We start from the raw sequence: 20,469 nt of genomic DNA on the forward strand, positions 1-20,469 counted from the left end.
CAAGTCTTTATTATTACCTTTACAGCCAAGGCAGGTAATATATATTTTCAGTATTAATTACAAGGAGAGAGAGGATGAGGGACCTATCTTGTCTCAGAAGCTACAGCTCACTAACTTTCTCTTTACTTTGGAAAGAGGCCACTTGGTTAGAGATGTGAGCAAAGGCAAGGAGTGGTGCGAGTAGCAAATAAAATGAAGAAAGCACATGCCAAAACAGCTCCACCAGGTCTTTATGGCTGTAGCCACACTGGTGCTACAGGAGGCACTAAGAAAATTTGGGGACTTTCAAGAGTAATCTGAAAGTTTCTTCTTATAAATAATCCATATTTCAATGGACTAAGCATAGAATATTAGACTCTATTTCTGGGGTCCCTTTAGTACAACATTCCTGCATATGGCCTATCTTTATTTATTTTTTATTTTTTTTATATTTTCCCATAGTTACATATTTCATGTTCTTTCCCTCTCCCCCAAGCCCCCCTAAACCCCTTTGGCATATGGCCTAGCTTTATGAAAGCTGAAAATCACCCCTACATAGACCTCTTCTTAGACATTTTAAAGTGGTATGGCAACAGAAGATCAGCTAGGTGGTACAATGAATAGAATACTGGGCCTGGAGTCCAGAAGATCCAAGTTCAAATCTAGCCTCAGACACTTACTAGCTGCGTGACCCTGGGCAAGTCACTTAAACCTGTTTGCCTCAATTTCCCCATCCATACAATGAGCTCTAGAAGTAAATGGTAAACCACTCCAGTATCTTTGCCAAGAAAACCCCAAATGAGATTACAAAGAGTTGGTCATGACTAAAATAATTGAGTAACAACAATATGGCAACAGAGAGAGATTAGGTAGTCAGAAACTTGAGCCAGACTCCAGGGCCACTGATGTAAGTGTTGTTAGGTTTCTAGATTGGGATGCCATTTTACTTACACACACACATACACATCCATGAACACCATATAATAATTAGGCCAAATGATAGAGGAGACCACTTACATGCACATTTTTAAAAGGCATGCCTGAAGGTAAAGAATTGTAGGGTATGTATTATTTCATACAACGTTAGATATGGATAAGGTGTGTGTTGGTTTTGATGGATTTTCCCCCCTTTTTATAATTCTCTGTTATGAGAGTTAACTCTTTGGGAGAGAAATATACTATAGAAATAAAGGTGATATGAAATTTTAAAAATAACAAATAAAATGTTTTTAAAATAAAGGCATCCTTGAAAAAAATTAGAATGCCAATGCCTTCACACACACACACACACACACACACACACACACACACACACACCCCACACACACACTTGCCATGCCTTCTCCCTTTTCCTTTCATGGCTCCTAGTTTACTTGGAGTAATATTGTAAGCACTAGGTTGTTGGATTTAATGAACTTGGGCTAGAAACCCGTAAGAGTCCCAGTCCAGTTCTCCCTTTATCATAAAGGGCTTATTTGTATCTTTTTCAATGTGGCTTTAAATTCAAGCTACTGACTCTACCACTATCCGTATAACTTTGGGCAGGCTACAACCTTTCTAGGGTCTTGGTTTCTTCATTTATAAAATAAAAGCATAAATTTAAATGATTTCCATGTGACCCTGGGCAAAGTACTGTTTGCCACAGTTTCCTCATCTTTAAAATGAGCTGAAGAAGTAAATGGCCAACTACGTTGCCAAGAAAACCCCAAATGGAATCATGAAGAGTCAGACACGACTGAAAAATGACTAATCAACAAAAAGGTCCCTGTTAGCTCTGATATTCTCAAACTTCCAAGCTTTCTTTCATCTCTAAAATGCTACAAATCCTGCTGTCCCACTTTAAAACCAGCATAACCAATTATAATCAATTCCTTTTTCCTACCTAACCTTCCTGAGTTTTTATTAAGGAACGAGCCTGGTTGACTGTGAGTTAGTATATGTTACATTCCGAGGAGGCTACTGATTTACAAAGAAATTAGAATTCAGAAAGTTCTATTCAACATAAATTCATCTCTCTTTGATGATTCAGAAGATACTTCAAGATCTTAAGAGTGTCTCATCATCACAAAAAGTGATTTAAATGCATATGACACAACACAATTGCCTCACAGGACTTTTTCAGGCAAAGACCTTGAAATGATTATGATGACTTTCACAAATATCATCTCCAGCTCTCCAAATTCCTCCCTTTCCCCTACACCCAGTCTAATATGATTCAGTTTTCCTTAGTTTGGGGGTACTTTGGCAAACTGAGCAACTGTTCCAAAACAGGGCCAAATGAAATGGCCAATGCTACATATCTCAACATCAAGTAACTAAACATAGATTTCAAGGGTTGGGTCCTGCTGTTTCCATCTCTGTAATGTGGGTACATCACCATGAACATAAAATTTTCATTCAAAAAATATTTACTGAGAACCTACTGTATACAAGGGGCTGTGAAGAATTAAAAATTAATAAAACACAGTCTCTACCCTTGAGGAATTTACCATCTCATGGTGTATATGTGTGTGTGTGTGTGGGGGGGGGGGACAGAGATATCATCACCTTAATACAAGGGTATATATGATAGGAACCATAAGAGAAGTAAGAATATTTGGTGGGATTCAAGAAGGAAGAGCTCATTTTTGGCCAGGAAGAACAGAAAAGTCTTCAGAGAAGTCTGTTTCCTTTCTTTCTTCCTTGATTTCTTCTTTCTTTCTTTGTTTCTTTCCTCCCTCCCTCCCTCCCCCCTCTTTCTTTCTTTCTTTCTTTCTTTCTTTCTTTCTTTCTTTCTTTCTTTCTTTCTTTCTTTCTTTCTTTCTTTCTTTCTTTCTTTCTTTCTTTCTTTCTGCCTCTGTCTCTCACTCTTTTCCCCCTTACTTCAGACTTAGAATCAATGTCTTGTATTAGTTCCAAGGCAGAAGAGCACTAAGGGATAGGCAATTGGGGGCTAAGTGACTTGCCAAGATTCCATGGTTAGGAAGTAACTGAAGCCAGATCTGAACCCAGGACCTCCCATCTCTAGACATGGCTCTCAATCCACTAACCTTTCAGGGAGGTTTCAGAGGAAGCTAGGTACTATAGTGGATTGATTATTAGAGTTGGAGTCAAGAACACCTGTTCAAATCCTGTTTCATTTACTACCTGTGTGCCTCTGAGCAAATAACTTTACATCTCAGTCTGTTTCCTCATCTGTAAAATGGGAATAATAATTGTACCTCTTTCACAGGGTCATTGTGAGGCATAAATAAGATGTTACTAAAGCATGAAATTCTGCATAAAAGTTTTACAACACTGTGCATATATAAAGTCCATTTTAAACCTTAATTTGTTGTCATTAGTCATATTGAAGCTTTATCCAATTCTTTGTGACCTCATTTGGGATTTTCCTGGCAAAAATACTGGAGTGGTTTTCCATTTCCTTCTGAAGCTCATTTTACAGATAAGAACTTGTTAAAGGTTAAGTGACTTGGCTCATATCACACAGCTAGAAAGTGTTTAAGATCTGATTTGGGTTCAGGTCTTCCTGACTCAAAGAACTCCTCTACCTAGCTAAACCCTTATATACTTTAAAGCACTAAATAAATGCTAGCTAGCATTATTACTATGATGATGATAATGATGATGATGGAGATAAGAGTACTTGAGCTTTGAAGTATAGGTATATTTAATTTTAATTAGATTTTATTTATTTTAATTTTTAAATCCTTACCTTCTGTCTTAGAATCATTGGTTCCAAGTCAGAAGAGCAGTAAGTATTAGGCAACAGGGGTTAAGTGATTTGCCTGGGGTCACACTGCTAGGAAGTGTCTGAGGCCAGATTTGAACCCAGGAACTCCCATCTCTGGGCCTGGCTCTCAATCCATTGGGCCACCCAGCTGCCCCTTAGGTAATATTGTAATTTTAACAAAGAGACTAAGGAAGGAAAAGGCATGACAGAGTACTCCAGGCAAGGAGAACAAACAGCATGAACAAAGATGAGGAAGCATAAAATACAAGGTATATTTGGGAAACATTGCAGAATCCAACTAAGCTGAAGTATAGGCCTTCTTATTATTCTAATACTTGGTGATCTAATTCCCCCTTCTACACTTTTGTGGTAGTGTGTGTAATTGTCATAGGGATTATATAATTGTCATAAAATTCTAGTTTTATAAAAGTTAAGAAACTTGCTACCTCCTAGAATCCAGGAAGTGAACTGCTTGGAGAAGGCACCATGGAGATGCCTGCAGAAACCTCACACTGCACTGAAAGATCCAAAATGAACTTTGGGTCATAGTGAAATTGAACTCAGGGAAGGGGGTGGGGGTTGTAACACATTTATTTTGTATGTATACTCTTATGCCGAAGGGGACTGTTCTCTAATTGGCTTTTTGTCAATGTGCCTAGCAATCATTGGTTTTGTTCTCTTTCCCTTTTATCCACAAATTATTGTAATATATAAGTTGGTTATGTTTACAAGATCCATTGGGGAGATTAGTCTTCCAAAGGATCTCAGGGGGGATTGTGTAATTTGAATCTGTTACCCTAAAAACTATGGTCTCCAGCAAAACAACTATCCCCAGCATCCTACTCACTTTCTGTCGTTACATACTGATGTAGAAAGGATATAAATTGGGTTGAGTTCTGGGTCTAGCTCTCTCTTTCTCCCTGTGGGTGGCTTTGGCGGAGTTGGCATTTTGAGCATGTAGAAAAAATTAGTCACATGATTATAAACTTTATAGATAATAAACTGGATATTAAATGTGGATAATAAACTTTATAGATATAATACTTCAAGTATTGAACATTAATTTAACTCTTACAAGTGTCTCCCATGATTGGACTTCCCTATGCCTCTTGGAATCCCTAGTCTCATTCAACACTCATTTGTCATTTCATTTTCCAGTTCATTTTCCAGATGAGCAAACTGAGGCAAACAGGGTTAAGTGACTTGCCCAGGGTCACACAGCTAGTAAGTGTCAGAGGCTATATTTGAATTCAGACCTTCCTGATTCTTCGCTGGGCATCACTCTGCTCAAATGTTACCTTCTAAAAGAAGGCTTTCCTGAGTCTCTCAACTGCTAGCAACCTCTTCTCCCTCAAGTAACATTATATTTATCTTGTAACTTTGTAAACACCTGTATATGTTCATGTTGTCTCCTCTAATAGATAAAATCTTTGTATCCCCAGTGCCTACTATAATACATATATATGTATAATAATAATAGCACATAGCCACTGCTTAACAAATGATGAGAAGGGGAATGGTGCGAAATAAGTCTGGGCCAGTATGTTTGTCCCTCGTGAAGTGCCTTACCTGACAGGCTAGAGTGCTAGGAAAATAAATTCTGGTTATCTAAATCCTGGATAAGTAAAACTGGGGTGTACATGCAGTTGACTTCCATTTAATCTAAGTAACCCAGGGCCATGGATCTGAGGGAAAAAAACTCATCACAACAAAAGAGTCAGATGTCCCAACATTAATATATCCTTTCACCAAGATGACAGGGAGTTATGGAGACAGCTGAACTCTGTGCCTTCCCAATTAACCCTCTAATGCAGTAGTGTCAAACTCAAATAGAAATGAGGGCCATAAACCATACACAGGGGTCCTGATGAACCATATATTTTTTTAACAAATATCTATGCTCTTTTATATTATTGAGATGTATTATTATATCACCATATTATTATAATTAATAATATATAATAATGTGGCATTATTATATTATTACATTTTTTATAAATTATTATTTGTAGGTATTATTTATTTTGTTAACTATTTCCCAATTACATTTTAATCTGTCTTGAGATACTCTTGGGAGTACGTTGTGGGCCACATGTTTGATAGCTACCTTCTTTTTTTTTTTTAAACCCTTAGCTTCCATCTTAGAATCAATACTCAGTATTAGTTCTAAGTCAGAAGAGGGGTAAGGGATAGGCAATGGGGGTTAAGTGACTTGCCCAGGGTCACACAGCTAGGAAATGTCTGATGCTAGATTTGAACCCAGGACCTCCCATCTCTAGGCTTGGTTCTCAATCCACTGACTGAGCCACCCAAGTGCCCCGAACACATACCTTCTAATGGAAAGAGCACAGGAGCAGAAACTCAGAAACTGATTCTGGTTAAGTTCTGACATCAGACAGGTACCATAACATTGTCTGGTCTCAATCCTCATCTATAAAATCAGGAGGGTTGGATCAGATGGTCCCTAGTGTTCTCCTAACTCTCAATTCATGAGATTAATACCATAACCTCAGCAAGTAATTTAAAAATGCTATTCCTCTCTCTATCTATCCCCATTAAAGGAGGAGAGGGAAGGGGAAGATGGAAAGAATAATATTTATGAATAGAATGAACATTGGCTCTGGGAATCAGAAGACCAGGGTTCAAATCTTGACTCAATTACTACCTAAGGGCCATGAGTAAGTCATTAATACTTTATATATAAAAGGAAGGCATTGGAGTAGAGGATTTCTCAAGTGTTTTTCAGTTTTAAAATTCTTTGACAATAGAATTCTTGGACTGCCTACCTTAAAGAGTTACTGTGAAGTTCAATTAACATAATTCAATTCAACAATATTAAGTTCCTCCACGTGCAGGGTGCTGTGCTAGGCAAGAAGGATACAGAACACCTTCCTTGCCCTTATGAAGCTTACTATCATAATATATGAATATAAATTAAAAGATGATAAAATGAATACTATTGATTCAACAGAAAAGAATGAGAGATTTAGAGATCAGCTCTATTTGGCAGTATCAGGGAAGGCTTCATGGATGAAATGGTACCTGAGTTGATCCTTGAAGGGCTTCCACAAGCAGAGATGTGAAAGGAGTCCATTTCAAGTCTGTTCATATGTATGCAGCCAGGAGATAGTAGGAGAAGCCTGAGGGATAGATCATAATCCACTTCTGCTGGAAAGCAAAATGCTTAAAGGGGAGTTAGTTATATTAACAATAAGGTATTCAGAAAATTAACTTGGAGGCAGATCGAGGAAGACTTTGGATACTAAGCTAAGGTGTCTATATGTTCCCTGGAAGTAGTTTAGGAGCCAGTGAAGGTTTTTGAGCAGGGGTGATTATGCATTAGAAATATGATTTTGACAGAAATGTGAAGGATGTCAAAGTACTCTGAAAAATGAAACTGTAAAATAGTGGTGCCATCATGAAGCATTTATCACTACTGCCTGGAAACCTTAAACTCTGGAAGCCTCAACTAGTGTTCTGGTATCTAAGCTCATTTGACTTAATATCAGAGCTCAGTTTTTATTAGAGGATGAAAGAAGGCAGAGGAGGGAGAAGAGTGTCTGGTATGTACAAAGGGATGATAAAAAGGAAGGAATCTCTTAGAACAGTGAATAAAAGGGATTGAGGGGTAGAAGTAGTGGGTCCGGCTAGTTTAAAGCTACCTAAATATGCAGGAGGCAGTTTCTGTAAGTGGAATCCACATACCAGTCCAGCTCAGCTAAGGGCATAATCCAAAGGCTATCTGAAAGTAGCAGCTGCTGCTGTCTCTGCATTTCTAGACTTTGGCAAATCGCCCCCTTTCCAACACCTTGAGCATGCCTGACTTGAGACTTCTGGACTCTGATAGTTCTCTCTGCTTTGTAGCTGGCAAAAACTGCAGAGGCGGAGGGGGAAATGACTTGACCAAACAGGGAGGTGGAGACTTTCTTGGATCTTCATGAAGATTCCTGTCTAAGCTTGCCCTGGAGTTGTCTGTGGGAAAGAGGTGACCAACTGGGGTACACTGAAAAAGGGAGAAAAATGTTTGGGTCTTTCCTTTTCACCACTGCAGTTGGAATTAATTTTCTTCCTCTAAATCAGGGGTTCTTAACCTTTTAAGTATGTTTCCCTTTAGCAGTTTGGTGATGCCCTTCTCAGAATCAGGTTTGTTTTCTACATTCATAATTGAAGGAAATGTTACATTTCAATTAAAGGTTGGTAAAAATAAAGATTTTTTTTTTCCTATCTAAGTTCAAGGACCTTCTGAAATGTATCCATGGATCCCTTGGGGATGGGAGGAGGTGGTAATCTGTGGACCCCAAATTAAGTATTTTTTTCTCTGAATGAAAGATCTTTGTTGTGCCTAAAGGAAGAAAAGAGAGAAGAGTAAGCTAAGGTTTCCAAATGTTTTCTGCTTGAATTCAGGTGAGGTACACCTGGTTCTGAGATGAGGCAGGGCTATCTACAGAATTACCTTTGTAAAGGACCTACTTCTGAGTATGGTGGTCCAAGTGAATACATCTTCATGGCATTTGGAACTGATTCCATCATCTTCACACTGTTTTCAAGTCGAGAGACCCATTCTCCCACAGGAAGGAAGAACACAACAAGCAGCCTGTCAGTCTTTTAAAAGAGCTTCTTCTGGAAAATTAGTGCAGTACAACCATAAAAGTGACATGTTGGCTAAAAATTCAGTTGCTTTAGAGTGGTTCTCTTCTATTGCTTATAGAAGGTTCAGCCAACTACTACTTAAGGTCATCCCTTTACCAGGACAGTATTTCATTATGGATCCTGCCACAGAACAATAAATGAAGCAATCATTCCAGATAACAAACTCGTTTAATCCCATTTTGTGGAACAATTTTAGGTTGTTTAGACTTGGGATTAGCACAGCCTTTTACAATCCACTCATTTCTTGCCAAATTTTCACTTAATTCACTTATTTCTTCTTTAAAACTTTTATTTTAAACCAATATATAGGAAGAAATGTGCATTCAAAGTTGGTGGAAGTTTGGTTTCTTTCAGTAAATGTAGACATTTCCTATTGTTCAGATCTTACATGTCCAACATTCTGTTCTCCTAGTTTTTGGCTGGTTTATTTGCATGAATAGATGCCCTCTATACACACACACACACACACACACACACACACACACACATCCCAGCAGCTCAACTCTATAAACTAAAATAATAACAGAATTTTTATTCCCAACTTCTCTCTCTAGCAGTTTATAATATAATAGTAGAACTGGGCTTTGCTCAGAAACTTGGCATTAATGGTGTCAGCCTGGGAATAAATTTGTTTATATATATTAAAAGAAAAATATGTTTTGCTTATATTTGAGTTCCAGCCACACTAAAGAAATAAATATAAGCATTTCATAGTATTCTCCACTCTCCATCAGTTCTGAGCTATCCCCCCAGCCCCCCCCCCATTTTGGCATCACTCCTGGAACCTCTGTCTTTGTTTATAAAACCAAAACCAATGAGATTTTTACAGATTATCTCTTCACAATGTAATCTTGATTCTTTTAGGTGTTTTTACTCAGTTAGATTCAAGTTGAAAAATCACTCATCTCATTAGGAATTCATTTTCTCCCACCTAAGACACATACACAAAGCCTTTAAAATTGTGTCTTTATACGTAAATTGCATACAATTGCTTACGAATAACATCAGTAATTTGTGTCTTGAAACTACATGATTCTGAGAAAGAACAGAAAGGTCTTTGCTTTTCTGGTTTCTTAGGCAAACAAGCCTACATTTTCATGACTTTTCAAGTTATATCAAGGAAATTGACTTTTAAAAAAACATACCAAAAAGTCATAGTAGCTTTAGGTTCAATCACTCAAGTATTTACTGAGTTTATTGAGTTCCCACTCACTTATTTATTTCAATTCAATTTAGTTCAATTCAATAATGTATTAAGAACCTACTCCGCTGTTGGGCACTGGGGATACAAAGATGAAAACCAAGTTATGAGGTCATGAATTCAGAATTGATGAGACCCTTAGAAGGTTTTTAAGTCCTACTCCTTCCTTTTATAGGTGAGAAAACTGAGCTTCAGAGACCTAAGTGAATTTCCAGGGTCCTACAGATAGTAAGTAGCAGAGATAGAGTTTGATACCATGTTCTTTTATTCTTTGTACTCTGTATCCTCTGTCCTTGGGCAGTTTATAGTCCAAGAGGGCAGACATAAGATGCATACACAAAAGTAAAATAAAGGGAGATAAAGGCAAATGACCCAAAGTGCTCAAAAAAAATTTTTTTTCAGGAAGAAAAGATCACCTTTTGCCAGGGGGAAAAAAATCAGGAAAAACATCAGGGAGAAGTTAACATTTAAAGGTTGGCCTTGAAGGATGAGATGTATTTCTGTAGGAAATGAGGTAAAATCTTCTAGGCATGGGGAAATAGCCCGAGAAAATAGCTAGAGATGGGGGTGTATACCATGGGAGCAAATCATAGGAAAAAACAGAGATACAGAATTGAAAGGGACTTTAGAGGTCATCTAGAGTAGAGGTAGCAAAACCCAGAGCCAGTGGCTACATTGTTTCTTGCAGCATTCTCCAATGTGGCCTAAATGAGAGTAAAATGAAATAGGGGAATATTTGACAAAATAAATAAAAATACAATAAGGCACAGATCATATTAATATGTGGATTTCTAAGTCAATTGTGAGCCACCAGGAGCCTTATGTATGGTTTAATGGCTCATGTTTCTGTGTGAGTTTGACACCACTGCTCTAAACCAATTCTTTCATTTTATAGTCATCATTTATAGAGAAATATTATATAGGTACAACTACTCCCTCATTCGATCCTCACGGCTGGTAAGTGCTATTATTATTCCTATTTTACAGATGAGAAAATGGAGGCAAATAGTTGAAGCAACTTGCTCAGGTTCACACAACCAGGTAACTGAGACCCACAAGGTAAACTGAGTCCCCCTGAGGGATGTATGTAGTTAGCATCAAAGGCAGTATCTGAATTCAAGTCTTCTGTTTTCAGTCTCACAGCTCTTTCCTCTCTACCATTCTCTCTCAGCCTGTAGTCCAATTTGGCTAGGATGTTATAAGTATGAAGAAGGATAGCATGATATAAGGCTAGAGAGGTAGGGAAGAGTCAGGTTGCAGAATGCCTTAACTTCTAATCTAAGAAGTTTGTGATAGTAGGGAGCCACTGAAGGTTTTTGAGCATAGGAGTTTATCATGTATTAGGAATATTTATTTTGGATGCTTGGAAAAATAGGGGGTGACTGCACACAAGGCAGCAAAATAGGAGGTCAGTACAATAGTATAAAAGAGAGGTGATGGGCCCAGACCTAGGCTAGGGAATTCAAAAGTGTAGATATTGTTTCTGCCTTCAAAAATTTTTACATTTAGATCATGTAACGAGACTAGCATATAGATGAACCAAGAGGAAACAATGACAGGCAGTATATAATTAAGCCTTATCTTGTGGGGTGCATTTTATAAAGCAATATGTAATTCCAAGAGACATAAATAAAATCAGACAGTGAGTAATTAGGGAAAATTAGGGAGAAAGACTTGAGTTGGGTCTTAATGAAGAGGAAGATTTGGTTAGGTAGAAGAGAACAGGTTAAAAGTTTTTTTGGGGAAAGGGGAATCATAAGGCTCACCTCAAGTGTTAGTTACTTCCTACAAAAGACTTTTATTGATTCTTCCCCCAATGGCCAATTATTAGTCTTTTTTCTGCTCCCAGTATTATCCGGTATTTACCATATATCTATTTTGAATTTACTTACCTGTGTACTTGTTGTTTCCCTTAAGTAATCTTAAATAATCTACTTAAGGGCAAGGCTTTGTCTTCAGCTTCCCAGCATGGTTCCTGGCACATAATAGGCATTTAATAAATGCTTGTTGAAAATATTGGGAGTCGGGAATAAGCTTGGGGTGTATGTGAGATAATAAGGATGTGGGCCAGACCAGAGAGTTCATGGCGGAGTTAAAAAGAGAGAATGGAATAGAGGACGGCTAGAAGGAAGAGTCTACTCTAGGCTCTTGTGATACAAAATAGGAAGCTACTGAAAGTTTTTGACCAAAGCAGAAACACAGTGAAAACCATGTTTAAAGTATACTAGCAGTGGGCAATGAGTTGGCTCAGTGGATTGAGAGCCAGGACTGGAGACAGGAGGTCCTGGGTTCAAATTTGGACTCAGATACTTCATAGCTGTGCAACTCTGGGCAAATCACTTCACTCCCATTGCCTAGTTCTTACTGCTCTTCTGTCTTGGAACCAATATGCAGTATTGATTCTAAGAGGAAAGGTTAAGATTTAAAAAATAAATAAATAATATTAATCTGCCTAATGGCCTTATTAACAGGTACAAAAATCAAACCTAGGCAAGAATGTGAATTGCAGTAGCAATCGTCCTTTTTTCTATGCAAAATTTAGAAAAATAAAACTATCTGGCAATGCCATCTCACTTAACACTGCTACCTCAAGATGCTCCAAATCTGTCTCATTGAAAAATATGAAATACTTCATATACCCACATATCTTTTTGTAAAAATATATATCCATACATCATATGTCTTGCCTTTTGGATCTTACCCTGCCTGTCTCATCTCTACTACAAATAGAAAAAAAAAAATCCAAAGTAGCTAACATTTCTGAACTCAAGTACCATCAATTTTGTGTCTATATCTGTAGATGGCTATTCACCAGATCCTGAAAGAATGAGCATTTAACTGTGTATATAAATCAGCTAGAGAGTGTACTAGATAAAGTCTTAGCCCTGGAGTCAGAAAGACTCATCTTCCTGATTTCAGATGTGGTCTCAGTCATTTACTGGTGGTGTGACTCTGGGCAAGTCACTTAAGCCTGTTAATTTCATTTCCCTCATCTGTAAAATGAGCTGGAGAAGAAAATGTCAAACCTTTCCAGTATCTTTGCTAAGAAAACTCCAAATGGGGTCATGAAGTTAGATGCAACAGAAAAACGAAGACATAAATCAATCAATAAATCTACCGGTATTTATTAGATACCTACTATGTACTATGAAATGTATTAATTCCTGTAATACAAATAAAAATGAGGTGGTTCTTACCCTCTAAGCCCATAAAATCTACTGGAGGGGGAAGTGGTGATGGTTGTGGTGGTGGCAGCAGCATCAAGAAAAGAAGTACATGTTCACAGATAAGTACAAATCTATATTATATGTAAAAATAAAATAAAGTGATTGAAGGGAAGAACTAACAGTAATGGGAATCAGAAAGGCCCTTTTGAAGGGGGTGGTGCTTGAGCTTACAGGAGATCAGGATTCCAAGAATTAGATATGAGAAAGGTGGACACTAGGCATGTTGGAGCTATGTCTGAGGAACATGAAGTAGTCCACTTTGGTTAGGGCAGCAGCTATTAAACTTTTTGGCTTCAGAATAGTTAAAATTTAATGACTATCCCCTCCAAAGAACTTTTATTTATGAGTTATATCATTTATCATATCAGAAATTAAAGTATATTTTTATAATGAAAATAGTTGGGGGGGGGCACTAGGTAAAGGAGTAGATAAAGTGCCAGCCCTGGAGTCTGGAAGATCTAGGTTCAAAGCTGGCCTCAGACATTTCCTAATTATGAGATCCTGGGTAAATCACTTAATCCAATTGACTAGTGCTTGTCTTTTTATCTTGGAGTTATTACTAAAACAGTAAGTAAAGGTTAAAAAAAAAAAGAAAATAGTTTTGACCTTGTGGATCCCCTGAAAGGATCTGGGGTTCCCAGACCACATTATGAGAACTGCTGAGCTAGAGTGTAGAATACATGAGGGAAAGTATAGTTAACCCAAACCTTAGTATTTCTGCAATCAGAATTTTCTCTTATCTCTTATGCCCCCATCTTGACTAGATAACAATTTTTACTTTAGTAGGTAACAAAACAGAAGACAGACACTATAAAAACACTATAAAATTTTTTTAATAAAAGAATATGTGTAATGGATAATGAAATGGACTTGGAGTCAAGACGGTTCCAATTCTGTTTTGGACACTTTATGGTTATAAATCACTTAACATTTTTCTACCTCCATTTTTTCTTCCATAAAATGGGGATACTAATTAGTATCTAACTCAGAGCAGTGAGGCACAAATAAGACTTTTTAAAACACTTCACAAAATTTAAGGGACCATATAAATATCAGCGATTATTATCAAAGTTTGACAATCTGCATTAAAATAGTTAATGTAGGAAAGAGAATTCCTGAGGAACTGAGTTCCTGAGAACTCCTAAGGAAACTTTGAAATTTTGTAAAAATTGAGACTCTTGGAGCTTCTGCAATAGTTCGGAGTTTTTAAAATGTGAGTGGCACTGGGTGTGAGATGACAACTGTGTTAGTTGGTAGATTATCTGAACAATGACCTTCAAAGTTACAAAACCTCCTACTACCTACTCCTACTGTAACCTCCTCAGCAAATTCAACCTCTCTAGGCCATAACTTACATCTACCATTGAGGAACCTTTTTTCCTTTGTTACTTTGAAGAGGGTTAAAAAAGGGTCATGAACTACTGTGAATTTATGAAGTGCTATCAATGGATTATAATCATCTGAAAGGCTCTGGAAATGGCTCTTTACTGGGCATAGTATCTGTTGACTGGAACGTTGACAACATAGAACTTTGGGTAGAGAGTTGGAAGAGAATTTGGAAATCATCTAGTCTAAACTCTCCATTTTACAGAGATTGAAAGAAATTGCCCAAGATCCCACAGTTGGTTAGCAGCAGTGCCAAGACCAGAATCTAGGTTTCCATTCATATTTTTTATCTATATTGCCCCCTTTTGGAGGGGCAGAATAATGGGTTCCATGAATTTGCCAATAATTGTGCCAAGTAATTCTTATTATAATTTGCATTATATGCTTGAGAAAATTAATTTAATTTGATTGAATTAAACACTTTTCATTTTTACTTCATTTATTTATTTGCTCACTTATTTATTTGTTTGTTTATTTGGAAAAAAAGGAAAAAACCTTACCTTCCATCTTGGAATCAATACTCTGTATTGGTTCCAAGGCAGAAGAGTGGTAAGGTCGAGGCAATGGGGGTCAAGTGACTTGCCCAGGGTCATACAGCTAGGAAGTGTCTGAGGCAAGATTTGTACCTAGGACCTCCCATCTCTAGGCCTGGCTCTCAATCCACTGAGCCACCTAGCTGCCCCCAAATTAAACACTTTTTAAAAAGAGATTGTGAACTCAGTGGAATTGTGCATTGGCTAAGGGGGTTTGGGAAGAGGGAAAGAACATGAAACATGTAACTATGGGGAAATACTCAAAATAAAAATAAAATATATATAAAAAAAGAGATTGTGTAGTATAATGGGTCTGCATGAGAGGGGACAGAAGACTTTGGCTTGAGACTGAGCATTTATTAGATATAAAAACTTGGGTAAGTCTCTTGACTCTTGTGGGTTTCAGTTTTCTGATTTATCACATAAGGATAATAATGTTTAGCCTAACTAGCTCAAAGGGGTACAAATCAACTTACTTTAAGAAGCATTTTTTAAAAATCGAGTATCTACTAAGTGCCATGCTGTCTTTGTTCTCAAAGAACTTACATTCTACTTAAGAGAAATAAAATGCATGCCCACAGGGGCACACACATACCTATGACCCACACAAAACTAGGTCTCCTGACTTCCAATCTTGTCCTCTTCCCATTAAAGTGTCTCCTTAAGTAAAGCCGGATATGGAGAGAACAGAATGCTGGTCTTGGGAATCTGAATCTTTAGTTTTAAGTCTCGTTCACTTAACGTACCAACTATGTTCCCTTGGAGATAAGCCATTTCCTGAACCTCGGCCTCAGTTTCTACCTCTGCAAAATCAAGGCACTGGAATAACTGACCCACAAGGTCTTTTCCAGTTCTAGCCTTCTTTGATTCTCTCCATTTCAGAGACTACACCTCGTCAAAAACTTCATCTGTCTACTTTAAGTTATTACCCAGTGACTAACTAGCTGCTTTTTAACACCCAGAGCAATGGTGATTTAGAGCTGTGAGTTTATTTTATTTTTGGAGGGGAAAGGAGGGAGGATCATTGGACCTGTGTTCAAAACATTTATTTGGGGAACCACCCAGAAGTGTGTTTGGGGTATAACTGGTGCCAGCATTGTGGCTTTGACATCTGCCTAGCATAAATTCTCAGCTCTCCAAAAGAAGCTGTTGGGGCATGTTTGAGACAGGACAATGAGTTCTGACTCATACTCTGACCTGAACATTTACTCTTCCCGCCGCCGTCCCCCCTCCCCCCTCATTTGTCCTTATTAAGAACTTGATTATAAATTCCTTCCCAGAATTTCAGTTCTGAGACTCTCACGTCAGCCAGATACTAGCTTCCTAATATTTTTGTCAGACTTGCCATTGGAGAATTTTACCTTTAACTTAAACATGTAGGCATGCATACACACACCTCACTCTGGAATCCTTCAGACAAGATATCAGCATGGAACCAGCTGTCAAGATAGATCAACTTGACAGCCCCAGAAACCTGTAGAATAGTCTTTAAAACATGGCGCTGCTCTTTAAAAAGTTGTTTAAAAAAGAAAAACAAAACCCGGTGGCCAAAAACATTAGACCACTACCGTCCCCACCCCACAGAGATTTTTGTTATTCTGAGGAAATCGGAGAGAAATTTTGGAGCCTGCTATGAACAGCCCTCCACCCACCTACCCCCCAGCTCTGGCCTGGGGATACCTCTTCCTTCCCCCTCCCAGATTCGGTCAGCTGCGGCTTCAACCCTCCCGCCCAAAGCGCACTTTGGCTTGCATTAGCGGCACAAAGTTGAAGCACCCCGACTTCCGAGCTTTTGAGGGCTGTATTAAAGACTGGGAAAACTCCCTCAGACTCCAGCTGGCAACTGTCTCTGGAGCCTCTCGGAGGGAGAGCAGCTTTTCCTGGCCCTCCTCCCCCCAGCGAGCTCACTCGCCCCCATGACACAGCAGAAAGTGAAACCAGTCGGCTACAGTGGCCCCAATGGAAGCCGCGGCTTCCGAGGGAGCTGTACTGCAAGCTATTCCACTGGAAACCCACTGATGTTGGTGGGCTGCTGAGGCTTCCCTGGGGAGGCTGAATCCGGGCCCAGGACCCAGGCGGCCTGTTGGAAGAGCTTCCCCCAAATGAGGTCCAGCCACACAGACAACTCTGGTTCCACTCACTCTGCTTGATCAGGGTTGCAAAAAACACCTTGCCTTCCATCACAAGCCTATGAGCCAGCCCCCCCCCCCCCCAACTCCTCTCCGCCTCGGGGAGGACGGCCAGAAGACCTCGGTCCTGTTCTGAAGAGTGCCTCTGTCCCAGGGGGACAGAGTAAGCTCCCAAGCAGCTGTCCTCGACCTTTAAACCTGCCAGGTGCTTAGTCTCCTAGGGGTGGGATTAAAGGACTTGAGAGTCAGTGGACTTCTAAGGAAGATGGGCATCTAGAAAGTAGGATGGCAGGAAGAATGAGAGAAAAACTTTCTGGATCTCTTCTTTTACACCTGCCATCTTCTCACTGGTGCTGGTAAGCAAGTAAGGGCATGGGGTAGGAAGGTGGGGTGTAGATGTTTCCCTGGGGCTTGGGATAGCCCTGGACATATTGAGCAATCCTGTTCACAGGTAAAGTTATTCTACATGTGATCAGAGCTTTAGATCGACGAGTCTGAACAGCAAAGAGAAGGGAATGAAAAATTCAATGCAGAGAAATCAGTGAGACATATTTGCTAAAGGTTAGCTTCACAGAAGAATCGAGCAATTTAAAAAGTGAAATTAGTCTTGTCAAACAGGTAACACTTGTTTCTCCCCACTCCCACACAAACACCCCTACCCCAAAGCAAATTCTGACATTGACTGACAGTTGATTGCATTTTTCAAGTATGACTTCAGTGGGTTTTTTTTTGGGGGGGGATGCATGGTCCCTCAACTTGAAAACCACTGTTTAACAACAGGTGGTTGTCAGTTTTGTAATGCTGTCTAATTATAAGACATGAAATGAGATGGGGAGAGGAGAGGAGATGAGAGAAGAAGAGACGAGAGAGAGAGAGAGAGAGAGAGAGAGAGAGAGAGAGAGAGAGAGAGAGAGAGAGAGAGAGAGAGAGAGAGAGAGAGATTAACTTTAAAATTAAGATTAGAAAGTTTTGGGGAATTTCAAAAAAGTAAAGTCATCTCTTAAAATTATATCTTCCCAGTAGCTTGAACCATGCCCAGAGACACAGATGAATACTGCAAGAGCAATAAGGATTTTTAGGGGCATTATGATAGTGTAATGGAAACACATCTGCCCCCAAAAGTCCCTCATTTTCCCTGCGGTAATGAGCCAGGCAGGAAGTGGTAAACGTTGGAACATCTAGAGCAAAAACTAAAAAGGAGAAAAAATTTAAAGTTAGAAACAAACATTTTAAAACAACAGTTGAAATTTTCATCACAAATAATATAACATTATATATATGCGTCTCTCTTTCTCCAAATATAACATTATATATATGCTTCTCTCTTTCTCCAGTGAAATGATCTATCTGAATCACTTTCTAATGACCATATGTATCAAAGTGGATAGTTAAGACATTCAGCTATCTTTTCTATCTGTCCCCATAAACAACTTTGAAAATCAAGTATACAGAATGCCAACATGGTTAAAAGAAGCACCACAATTCTTTTTAAATCAAATAAAAAAATATAAGTATTCCTTGGCTATTTCATAGACAAGCTAACCATCTCACTTGGCAGTTGATCCATAAATAGTCCTTATGGAACGTGGAAAAGTCAAGGTATAAATAAATGTGGATGAAAATTTCCTAAGCCTTTGGCTCATTTTCCATTCTCAAATATTATATGAAGCTTATGTGGTGTAGGCAAAGGCAGGGCCCTGGGTTAGTTAGAGCTTCAGAAGTAGGAAAAGGCGGGATCAATAATCCAGAATGGTACTTCTTTTTCCCCTTCTAGATCTGTCCTTGATTTATAGGGTAACTGGAGAATAACTTTTCCACATTTCAGTTTCCCAAATGGACCCTGGTGACCTGAAATGAGCACGCTTTTGCTTTTAAATGAAAGACACTGAGGGGGGAGTTAATGCCTTCCGGTCAATAGTGCTTCATTTAGGACACTGGCTGCCACATGAACTAACCAGAATCCTGGTGCCTGGAGTTAATGCTCCTCCCAAAGGGATCAATGCCCAAAGAGACACTTGCTCATTTAGCAGGCTGTGGCTCATATCTCACCAGGTCATCATAGTGAGTTCCTGAAAAAGCATTCATGAAATCTGTGAATGGAGGGCTCCTTATCATAATGAAAATTTTGAAAATCAGGTAAAATGTCATAACACAGAATTTACTAGAGAGAAAAACTCTTTTTTGGCTCTTTCATATACATCAGATGGCATCAACTCATTGGCAGCAAATGAAAGTGATACCTGCAGCTGTGATAGTCAATCACTGCCCTATAAAAACAATAATTTTAGTCTAAGACCAATTCAGGCCATTCCTGACAGGGAATACTGCTAATTTAGCATTCCAATTAGAGAAAGAGCACAGAACGTTATGGGAAGAGCATTTAACTTGTAGTGAGGAGGACTGGCCCAGCTTTATAACATCTATTAGCTATGGGTCACTTTACCTCTGAGAGACCAAATTTTTTCATACTTAAAGTGGGCCCAAAATATGTGTGTGTGTGTGTGTGTGTGTGCATGTATAATATAAATATATGTAAAATTATATTTGGTGGTCTTTCAGTCTCTTCTCTGAAACTGTGTAAAGTAGTATATGAAATATCTTCTTATTTAACTGTGGGATCACTAAAAAAGGCCACCATTCAAAGAACTTAAAACTAAATATAGTGTGGTATATGGTGTCCAGCATGTACTTTTTAATCCTATTTTAAGACACAATAAGAGACTCTGGAGAAGTTTAGGACCGATGAGGCTCTTCATTAACAGGGGGTAGGGAAGAGACTAGTCAGCAGAGTCCTAAATGTTTGGCCAGCTTCAGAGTTAAAGGAGAGCTAGTTTAAATTGTCCCAGTAAACACTAACAGGGACCTAATAGTGCCCAAGTACACAAGCAGGTCAGCTTTCTCCTCGGGATCTCATTCTCAACCAGTTAAGCCTGAACTACCCTGCCAACATCCCTTTGTCTCCTGCTTCCCCATTCTCAGCTAGGATGTGATGACACTTTTACTGTTCAAATCCCTTTTCTCCCTAGTGTTACTCCCCAACTCCCCCCCCCCAGTCAATTTTTGTAATCTGTTGTAATCTACAGGCCAAAGTTTGACTGACTGATATTCAACCCTGATAAACAGAAATGGACTGGGATGTCTTCATGGATTTGAACTTTCAATGATGACTAAGCACACAGTAGCTTAGATTTATAAACAGCATTGCTGGCAAAGTGCCATCCCTTCCTTCACTGACCCTTCCTCTGTCCCCAAATTTAATTACTGCCACACTGTTTGTAGAAAGCCAAAAAAGGTTCCTGTTCTGCTCTCCACAGTGAACATATCCCTTGGTTTGTCACTCAGAGTACATGAGGGCAAAGGCACAGGTTTTCTACCAAATCTTTTAGTGCCAATTTTGATCTCACTAGGGAATAGATTTGTTTCAAGCTGAGATAACATCCTTTTTTTTCCTTTTTCTTAAAGATTTTTTGGTACTCAGCATTAGGAAAGTGTGATTCCATGTGAACCTGGATAATCAAGCCAGTAAAAAGATAGTGTAAAATGGTATGAGACTTGTAGTCCTCAAAGGCTTTGCTGCAGTCCTGGGGCCATCCCCTGTGGACCCATGTAGCTCCTCTCAGTCAGCAATTGCTCTGAGACAGCTCAAAGACGA

Source organism: Gracilinanus agilis, chromosome 1, assembly GCF_016433145.1.
Source record: "Gracilinanus agilis isolate LMUSP501 chromosome 1, AgileGrace, whole genome shotgun sequence".
Taxonomy (NCBI): domain Eukaryota; kingdom Metazoa; phylum Chordata; class Mammalia; order Didelphimorphia; family Didelphidae; genus Gracilinanus; species Gracilinanus agilis.